An 11,521-nucleotide genomic window follows, 5' to 3' on the forward strand; every position below is an offset into this window, starting at 1 on the left:
AGAAACCAGAAGTCCATGAGCCAGCACTCATTGGACAATCAGAGGTAGAGAAGATCACTAACTTTAAATTCCTGGGTGTCACACTCTCAGAAGACCTGTCCTGGACACACCTTATCCATAAATGTAGTTGCAAAGAAAACATGCCAGCACCTCTACTTCCACAGGAGTGTGAGGACATTTGGCATGTCATCAAATATAATGACAAATGTTTATAGATGTGTGGCGGAAAGTGCATTGATTGGTTGCATGACAGCCTGGTGTGGGAACACTAATGCTTTGAGCGGAAAATCCTACAAAAGGTAATGCATTCGGCGCGTTACATTACGGGTAAAGCTGTCCCAACCATTGAACACAACTGCATGAAACACTGCTGTAGAAAAGCAGGATCCATCATCAAAATTTCTCACCACCCAAGCTATGCTCTTTTCTCGCTACTGTCATCAGGCAGAAGGTACAAGTGCTTCAGGAGTTGCAGCAGCAGTTTCAAGAATAGTTACTAACCCTCAACCATCAGGCTTTTGAACAAAAGAGGACAACTATACACATTCTACCTCTGGTGTTCCCTCAACCAATGTTTCACCTTAAGGACTCTTTACCTTGTTATTTCATGCTCTGATTATTTATTGCTACTTATTTATATTTGCATTTGTGCAGTTTGTTGTTCATTGATCCTGTTTACAGTTATTGTTCTATAGATTTGCTGAGTATGCCCACAGGAAAAATATTCTCAGGGTTGTAAATTTACTCTGATAATAAATTTTACTTTGAACTTTGGAAAAATGTTAGCCAAGAAAATCAGGGTGCAGACGATGTGTTGATGGCACAGCAAATAACACAGGGCAAGAAGTATGGTTGAAAGTAGCATATGACCATCCCTAATCATGTGAGATTCAATTCATCAAACACACAACTTAGAAGGTGGCTTCATGAAATTGTTTGAGATAGTTTTCATAAAACAAGATAGTTTTCTTCAACAATATATAAGAACTCAATCTAATACAAGTTATTTTACATCATCTACTAATATAAGTGTTTAATCAGTAGCCTCAGTAAAGAACGCTCCAAGAAATAATGATGTTAATGTGATAGACTTTCATATTACAGTATAAGTGAGAATTATGTGCTTGAATACAGAAATTAGACTATAAATTTAAACAAAGACATAGACTGAGGTTTGAGAAGAAAATTAATAACTGAATTTAATGACGTGATGGTCAACATGAGATGGGGGAATTACTTATAATACTTAAATGAAGACTCCATGGAAATTGCAATATTTTCATGGAAGTTAGATAAGGTAAGAATAATATTAGATTAGCAGAAGCAAAAGCTTGTCAAAAATAGTGACAGGAGTGAGTATATAAAAAAAGCAAAAAAAAAATAGCCATGACGTTACTAAGGGAAAAATGAGAATATGAGTTAGCCACCAGAAGATATGAAACAGTCTGAAAGAGTTATTACAGGCTTAAAAATTAAGAGATTAGCACCAGCCATTGAAATATGGGTTGTTTACACAAAGGGAAAAGATCAGTTTAGTTATAGAACAAGGAAATGGCAGGTCTGTGAAACAAGTATTTTCTATTTATCATATAAATCGGTCCTCAGGTTTCAACTGTTCATTCTATAGCAAAGACATAACGGAGAGGGCAGAGTGGAGATACCCAGTTTGATGATAAGTTAATACCGGATGAGAAACTAACTTGTGAAAAACTGATCGGGAAGAAGTGGTGAGGATTTCATGGCATTCAGAAATGTGAAATCATCCATTTTGGCATGGGTTCTGACTTGTAATTTTTCAAAAAATACCTTCATAAAACAAGAAAGTGGAATGGATGGATGCTAAATTAAGATTTTGGTTATGAATAGGGTCCTATTATGCCAGTGCACAGACTTTTTAACAGAGATGAACATTTGACCCTGATGGTCATGACACTGATGTTGTTTTTAAATTAGTCGAGTGGCAGTTGGACAAAGGAGGCATTCAACATACCTCACTAATATATAAAATTACCTCATAACGCTTAATCTGACATTTAATGTAATATGTTTTTATGGTTTGCTAAGTTTCAACTACAGCTGAGAATTGTCATAAGAAATTCACCTGTCCCCAATCCAATAACACATTGAAGCAAACAATAAGAAGTGGAAAGTGAAATGCTGACATTGAAGGAATTTTGGAGTCATTCATCTAAGGTGTAAAATCTAAGACTAAAGATAAACACACAGAAAAGTAACCATTGGCAAGACTCACTATAGGTTAGTCATTCAGCAGGAACTCAGAAAGAACTCTTTCAACTATTAAAATACTGCTTGCATTAATATTGTACTAGAGCTCCTAATGGAGAAAGATTGAAATCTAAATGAAAAGAAGAACTCATTGAGTTCATAGTAAATGTTAAAGTGAAGCAGGGCACCTTGTACAGAAAATAATATATCATTTTGACATGCTCTGGAATGGCTTAAGCAATGGAAATCCGATTATAAGCTGGCGTAAACAATATCTGGGCAATACGCTGACATTTCATGAAGAACTCAAGTTAGAGAAAATAATTAATATGTTAAAAATGAAGTTATTTGGAAAAATAGATACTGGATAAATTTTCCAATGTTAAAGCAAGTCAAATGCTTGAGAATGATCTATACATTAAAAGTGATGAATTGGGACTCATTGTAATTGTAATCTAAAACTTCATGGTGAGCATAAATGATTGCAAGCAAGAAAAGGCCCTGCATCTTTTTATTTAGTGTTCTAACCTTGAACCATCTTTTGATGTGAGGCTTAATTCTTCATAGTTCCTACTGGAAAACAAATACAATTGAACTAATGAGTGGTGAAGGTTACAGTACTGTACAAGATATATTTTCCATCAGTACTGATCCACAAGGGATTAGATCAAAGCCCAACACTGATCCTTTATGTTACTACTCCCAACAGAAGAAACATATTATGGATTAAAAAAAAGAAGTTTAATTCTATTATACAGAAGTTTAAATTTTAGGTAATACCAGTGTACTGATTGGAAGCAAAGGTAACATTATATTATAATTAAAATATTGACAGTACATTGAAAGGCATTGTATGTTATTTTTATTGCCAATTTCTAACTACAGTCTAATTTTATGACCACCCACCTTTGTACGATAGGCTGGGGACCTTGTGAGATCATTTATTCCTTTAGATCACCTTTTCATCCGGCTCCCATCCTGTTGGAGTCCTGATGTTTGTTTGATCAGTTTTGACAAGAAAGAAGCTGCTATTAATGAGAAACGTTAAAACAATAGTCAAGTAAAGATGATTAAAGGCAAAAAAGCCACATTTATGTGCATAGTCTGTTCTGTCTCACAGGGGCACTTCAAAGCAATTCACGGGAAATGATCTACTTTGAACTGAACTTACTGTTGTGTTGTAAACATAGCCAACAAATATCCTGTATGTAGTAAGATCCATCAAGTGCAACATGAGAAATAATTACTTATATCTTTTTCAGTCTGCTTCTGAGGGTTAAAATGAGAATACTAGTTTCGTTGGTTAAAGTCCTCTACTTATTTGTCATGTTATGCTTTGTGATCTTTAATGTGCATTGGATGAAGCAGAATGACTCATAGTTAGTTGGGTCTCATTAACATACAAACCCTAAATTTCTACATCTCTTTGGTACTTGAATAGTTTTCAAATTTAGGTTGCCACTGTATGTGGTTTAAAACAATTATCTTCCACTTCATGCTCTGATACAGTTGAGTGATAAAACAGGGCTATGGTTCCTTACCCTTTTCCTGCCATAATGCTCATCTGTCAGTTCAGTCTAAGCTGTCTTAATACCTCTACAGTAACTAAGCATGAATCTGTAAGTCTGTTCAGCCATTCAATTTTGCAAATTGTCAAGTGAATGAAAGTCATTCATTGCAAATAAACAGGGGTAACTTTTAAAAAACGGTCATGAGCCTTGGTTTATTAATGCCCATTTCACTGGGTGTTGATGAATGAATTTCCCCCATAATTCACATGTGCATATTTCAAAGAAATTTTCTTGTATTCATTCAATGGATGTGGTTTTGCGGGCAGGGCCAGTATTTAATTGTCCTTCAGAATGTGGTGGTGAGGCTGCCTTCTTGAACCACAGCAGTGCTCAAGCGGTGGATATTCCCAAGATGATATAAGTGGAAATTCCGGTATTTTGATGTAGTAATGGTGAAAAAATAGCAAAATATTTCCAAGTCAGGTTGATGAGTGGCTTGAAAGGCATCTTCCAGGTGATGGTGTTTCTGTGCATTTGCTGCCCCAGTTCTTCTAGCTGACTATGGTTGTAGGGTTCAAAGGTGTCTCGGGAGGCTCAGTGAGTTGAGAAAGCGCATCTTGTCGATAGTACAAACTGCTTCTACAGTGTGTCAATGATGGAATGCCTGAATGATTGTGAATGGGTTGCCTATCAACTGGGCTGCCATGTCCTGTATGGTGTCGAGCAACTTGAATATTGTTGAGGCAGCATTCATCTGTATATTCTCTCACCCTCCTGACCTAAGACTTACATGGGCAGGCCTTGGGTAGATCTTGGACAACAGTAACCCCCAGGATATTAATTGTACGGGATTCACTGATGGTAATGCTATTAAAAGTCATTTCCATCATTCAATGTGGGTATGATCACTGATTTTCCCTTGTTAGATATTGTCATTGTCAGTCATTTCGGTGGTGCAAATTTTACCTTTCATATGTAAGCCTAGGCTTCGATATTACCTAGGTATTGCTGCATTTGATTGTGGACTCCTTTGTTATCTAAGGAGTCATAAATGATATTGAATGATGTGCAAACATCAGCAAACATCCCTATTTTTGACCTTGCACTGCAGAAAAGCTATTGAAGAAGTAGCTAAAGATAGTTGGGCCTAGGACACCACCTTGAGGAGCACCAGCAGAGATAGCTGAGAAATTGATCTTCAACCACCACAATTATCTGTTTTTTTGTACAAGGTATGATTTCAACTAAAGGAGAGTTTTTCCCTGGTTCACATGGAGTTCCTCCTGGGATTCTTGATGTCATACTTGATTAGATGCTGCCTTGATGTCAAGGGTAATTACTCTTCCTTCATCTATGGAATTCAGCCCTTCGGCCTATTGTGTTACAATGTCTGTCTGTCATAAAGAACTTCAGTTCCCAGTGCGCAATGCAAGCAGCTCACGCGGAACTGGAAGTGAAGTTGGTGAACACACGCTCTTGATGGGCTGGAGGTCCCGAGTAAAAAGTGGTCAAACTGAGGCCATTCTGGAACTCTGTAAATAAAACAGTTCCAGCATTCCTACAGACATAAGTTTATCTTTGTTAAAGAACAAACATAACATGGTAACTAAATAACATGAGCAACTAATAAAGAGATGCTAGGTTCTGACGGAAAGAAGCTGCTGGCAAGAGAACATGTTGTCCTAAAGTTCAACAAGAAATTGAGGTGAGAAAAACCCAAAAAATTCTGCTATGGAGAACCTAAATCCACTTGCAGCTAAGCAGTTTACTGACAATCTCGCTGATAATTGGAAATGCTTCAAACAGTGATTCAATATATATTTAGCGGTGAGCAGTGCTGGCAGGGTGGAGGAAAAAAATGAAAGCATCTATCTTTCTGCATGTAATTGGCAAAGATGCTTTGGACATCTTCAACAGCTTTCAAATTGATGAGAGAGACTTTACATTGGATGCTCTGGTGTTAAAATATGAGGAGTATTTCATCCCAAGTAATAATGTCATGTTTGAAAGATATAAATTCTTTTCCTGTGAACAGAAACAAGATGTTAGCTTTGACTGATACTTACCTGAGCTTTTAACATTGAGTAAGTCCTGTGAGTTTGGAGATTTGAGAGACACACTAGTCAGAGACTAAATAGTTTGTGGAATCCCAAGTGATGAACTCGGGGAAAGTTAGTTCCTTAAAAAAGATTTTAATACTAGAAAAGGTTGTGAATACTGTATGCATAGAACAGTGGAGATCACATGAACACATGCAAAGAGATGCAGAGCAAAAATAGCAGTGCATGTTGTGAAAATAGGGCCAATGTACAAGGCGTTTCACAAAGCAACATCATAGCAAAGAGCTAGGCTCAAACAGTAAATGCAGCAAACGTGGAGGTAGGCACATCTCAGAGATGTGTCGTGCTTATGGAAAGTTCTGTAATAATTGTGGGAAGAGGAATCATATTGCAAAGCGCTGCAGTGCTGCGGCGACCAAGAGAAAGGTGACACAATTGATGAGGAAATGGAGGAGGACTTTATAGATTCTCTGCAGACAGCTGGTGCTGGTAAGACAGAATGGATTGTTCCAGTGATGATGAATGAGAGAGTAATTCCATTCAAGCTTGACACTGGAGCCCAAGACTCTCAAAGTGAAGTGCAAGATTTACCCAGTGAAGTTAAAAGTGACTGGCTATGCTGGAGAGAACTTTTCAATGAAGGAGGCTGTATAGTGACCTTCAAGCACAAGGGGCAGCACTTAAAGGGATAGCTACTGGTTATAGAAAAAGGAGTACTACCAATATTAGGTTTAAGTGCATGTGAAAAACTCAACCTGGTGAAGAGAGTTTTCGTAGTGGCTTCACAGACCAAAGGTGACCAGGCAACACTCAGTAAAGAGCACGTAGAGGTCTTTGAGGGACTCGGAGGCTTACCTGACGTAACTCAAGAAACTCATAACCATATCCATGAGAGCTCCAGAGAGGTTGTACAAGAGAGGCACAAGAACTCCACTTTCCATAGACATTGGTACCATCTACACCAGCACGACAGTCAGGATGCCCATGCTGAACAGAAGGATCATGATGAAGAGGTTGCCAGTCTTGCTTCCACATCACGTAGCTGTGCTTCAAAATCTGTCTGTCACCAACTTCCAATTAAAGGCTGGAAATCCAAAATATCTCCACAATCCTCTCCAAAAAATAAAAAGGAAGATGGGGAGAACACACTGTCTCTAAGATCAGAACAACAGCAACAGGTCAGCACTGACCAACAGGAGGAGGCGTTACTGATGATACGCAGCCAGCAGAAGGAGCTCTGTGAATTAAGATGGAATCATTTTGGACTTGTGCAAAGACTCGCTGATCACATTGATGTAGTTTGGGGCTCCGTTATGAGGCATTTGGTACTGTTACGTACTCGTGACACATGACAGTGGTGCCCTTGTCATGTGACTGGGGTTGAAGCTGTACTGGTCTTGAGGTGATGGTCTTGTGATGGTGGAATGACGTCACTTTCCCGCCAGTAGAGATCATGTGACGGGTTTTTTTTACAGGTTATAAAAGGTAGACCCCACCCTGTGAGGAGGGGCAGTTCGTGGCTGGATTTGCCAGGTTGACTTCATGCCACTGCGTGTTTTAAGTGATGACGCAGTTTAGTTGAAGGATGAAGTTTCTATTTAATGCCTAAAGTTTAAGAGGTCATTGCCAGCAGGTTCTTTACGATCCTGTTAGTTCAAGACAGTGGAGAGTGAAGATTGGAAGTTGGAAGTTAAAGATCGAGGAGAATCACTTTCTACGGTGAAACGGGGGCAACCTTTGTTTGATCCTTATTTGGAAGGATTTCATTGACTATCTTCGTGTTAATTCCTGGGTTTACCAGAAAGGATTGAGGATAGTGTGGAAGGAAAGGTCAGTGCCTTTAAGCCGTTCTGTTTCGTAAATTCTTCGTGAGAAGTTCGACGTCGGGGATCGGAGCAAGCGACGTGAAAGAGAATTTAAATCGTCCTATAAAGTCTCTCCTTTTAAATGGACTGTGAGCATATCGAACTTTTGGCAATACCACTTTTAAGAACTGTTTTTGGAATATCACTTTAAGAACTGTTTTTGGAATATCACTTTAAGAACTGTTTGGGCTGCCGCTCAGCAGCTGTTTCCAGTTACTGTAGTGTTTGTTTACTTTTGGTGTTTAATAAATGTGTTGTTTGTTATAAGAAACCCTTGCCGGACTCATATATTTGTTGTTGCCTGAATACGTAACACTACAAATTCTAGCCATGCAGGAAGAGCAAGAACAGAGACAAACAGATAGGATCTTGGCAGAAGGATGTGAAAAAATGAAAAGGTAGGTTTTAGGTCAGAGTTCTCAAAAGGATACCAGTATTAAACACAGCAATTGAAATCAAGAGATCTGTGGAAACAAATAACAGTCAAAAAGAGACTATTAAGTCATCACAGAGATGGATTATGGGTGGATGAGTGAACAAGGGACCATATTTGCTTATTACAACTGAAGTTAATGTAAATGTCTTTGCTGGAAAGTATTATTGTGTCTTGCAGGTTGGTGAGGACATACTATTGTTTTTGCTTTCTTTAATCAGGAAAAAAATGTGTTATTATGTCTGCACATAATACAGAACTCACTTCCCAGTGTGCAATGCAGGCAGTTCACTCAGAATAGGAAGTGACATTTTTGAATGGAGACACATGCTCTTGGTGGGTTGAAGATACTGAGTAAAATGTGGTTAAGCTGAACCTTGACCGTAATATTCTGTAAATTTGTAAATGAAATAGTTCTGGCATTCTTACCCACACAAGTTTGTCTGCGTTAAAGAATAAACACAACACCTATGTTTGGAGCAAGGTTGTAATGACACTCAGGAGCTGAGTGACTTTGGCTGAATCCAAGGTGAACATCTGTGAACAAGTTGTTGCTTACCAAGTGACACTAGATAGTGCCATCGATTATCCCTTGTTGATGAATGAGAGTACATTAATGGGGCAATAAATGGCTGGATTTGATTTGTCCTACTTCTTGAGGACTAGAAAATACCTGTGTAATTTTCCTCATTGTCAGGTAAGTGCCAGTATTTTAGTTGTAAAGGTTCCAAGGTTCATTTTATTATATCTGTATGTACACAGAGTATAACTCTGAGATTCGTCTTCTCCAGGTGTCATTGAAATAGACCTCACAAACCCCAAACCCTCCTCAACCCTCCCTTGCATAAAAACTAACAGATCACCCACCCGGACATGGCAGCTAAAACATCAAACCCCTAACCCCCAAGCCCTTCCCATGCAAAAAAAAAAACAGCAGCAATAATTTAAAAAAACAGCAGTGTAGAAAAAGTAGAGTAAATGAAATAATTGACTATACTGAAACAGCTGGCCAACAACACAGCAATGGCTGCAGCACAAGTCTTCAGCACTATTCCTGGAACGTTGCCATTGCCTTTGCTGTATCCAATGCCTTCAGGCATTTCTTGATATCCTGAGGACTGAATTGAATTGACAGGTGACTGGAGCCCATCACACTGAGGACCACCAGAGGAGGCTGAGATAGAACATCCACTCAGCACTTCTGGCTGAAAGCTTCTGAAGTACCGCACTGGGAAGGGCAGCAGCCCATGTTAAGTGAGTGGAAATGTCTGCAGACTGTAGCATCAATCAGTGTGCCTCCATTGTTTGGAACCAGTCCTATTGAAGTTAACCTCACCTAAACCGTTGATGTGTGTCCAACACCCACAAGCACATACAGTTCAGCTTTTGGAAGAAGCAGCTCCAAACCTACTTGGAATATATCATAGAACATAGAACATTACAGCACAGTACAGGACCTTTAACCAACAATGCTGTGCCAAACTTTTAACCTACTCTAAGTTCAATGTTATCTTTCCCTCCTACACATCCCTCAATTTTTTTTATCATCTATGTGCCTATCTAAGAGTTTCATGAATCTCCCTAATGTACCTGCTTCCATCTCCACTCCTGGCAGGGTGTTCCATACACCAGCTCTCTCTCTGTGTAAAATCAATTATCTCAGTCATCCATTCTATACTTTCCTCCAGATATCTCAAAATTATGCCCTCTAGTATTAGCCATTTCTACCCTGGGGAAAAAAAGTCTTTGACTATCTATTTGACCTATGCCTCTTATCATCTTGTACGCTTATCTCGTGTACACTTCTGCTTAAAGGACCTATTTTAAGCTTTGGAAAATACTGGTCAAAAGCAATATATACTTTTCTTTTACTATTTGATCCAAATTGATGCACCTTACATAAGAAAGTATTGGTATTTGTTGAGCTCTCATTGAAAGCCAATTCAGTTCCACTCAAAGCACTATAGGGAGGATGGGAGAGATCAGCCCTACAGAGTAAGCTGTCATGACGGAGAGAGGGAGTGGGCAAGAAAGCCTTCAGCAGGGTACCCATTCCACAGAGAGAGAGAGAGAGAGAGTGTGATATTGTCTTGACATGAAACAATGACTTTCCATTAAGGATGTGTAGCTGGAGATATGTGGCATTCAAAAACCACAGCTACATCAAACAAGAACCCCAATGGCTGTGATAGTGAAGGTCCTGGTTGCCATCCATTTATTTGTCTGCACATCATTTGAGGCTGGTACAGGATGGGTCTACAACACTTCACAGATGACAGCACCCTGCTGCCTCAGAGAGGTCACAGATTTTCCAGGCTGCAGGAGAGCAGAGCTCATCTCCTTTGCTCTTTGATGATTGTGAAATCACTACTGAGTTTGCCATTAGCTATATTTATAAAGGGCCAGCGGCAAACTTAGAAAATCAAAATTTGACTTAGATCGTTACCTCAGTTGAAACTGAAATGATATATGTTCCTGAAGTTCTCAGGGCATTGCAATGTGTGGACCCTGAGCTGTTCTTCAGCATAAAGGTGGATATATTAATGTGTTGGCATGTGGCCAAGTGATTAAGGCGTTCATCTAGTGATCTGAAGGTCGCTAGTTCGAGCCCTGGCTGAGGCTGCATGTGTGTCCTTAAGCAAGGCACTTAACCACACATTGCTCTGCGACGACACCGGTTCCAAGCTGTATGTGTCCTAATGCCCTTCCCTTGGATAACATCGGTGGCGTGGAGAGGGGAGACTTGCAGCTTGGGCAACTGCCGGTCATCCATTAAAAAAAACCTTGCCCAGGCTTGTGCCCTGGAAACTTTCCAAGGTGCAAATCCGTGGTCTATTAAGACTAAGGGAGGCCTACATCTACAAAGAATATATTAACTGGGAGCAAATTGTGTTAGCTGAGATGCGTGCTTGACATAATTGATTTGACTATCCTAATTCCCATCCCTCATTTATTTAGAGTTGGCCAGCTGTTTGTCTGGGAAAAGAGGAAAGAAGAGGAAACTATGGGCAGATGCCACCTGAAGTTAGCATGCTAGCTCACTGGGTGAGGGTATCAGAGTTGCTTCAGGATAGGAGAGCAAGAGTGTGGTTGGAGTGGTGGTAAGTTGGTGATGAATGCAAGGAAGATGGAGAATTCTTGCTCTTACTATGCCTACCACTGAACATTTCTGAATTATTTCAGAGGGGCTCTCTTTATGCCCTGCCAGATTTAAAAAAAAACTCATTCAGGAAATCCCAACCAGCTACATGTTAAAATAGAACTGGATTTTCAATGATATCACAGATTTTAAATCTGCATTTATTAAAGGAGTTCTTTACTAAGGCTTCTCCGCTGACTAAAAAAAGAGCTTGTTTGAAATACCAGAGGATGGATTTGAAAATTGGTGATATTTTACACAACTATTTTAATTGCACACTGCTATGT

Source organism: Hypanus sabinus, chromosome 23 (assembly GCF_030144855.1).
Source record: "Hypanus sabinus isolate sHypSab1 chromosome 23, sHypSab1.hap1, whole genome shotgun sequence".
Lineage (NCBI taxonomy): Eukaryota > Metazoa > Chordata > Chondrichthyes > Myliobatiformes > Dasyatidae > Hypanus > Hypanus sabinus.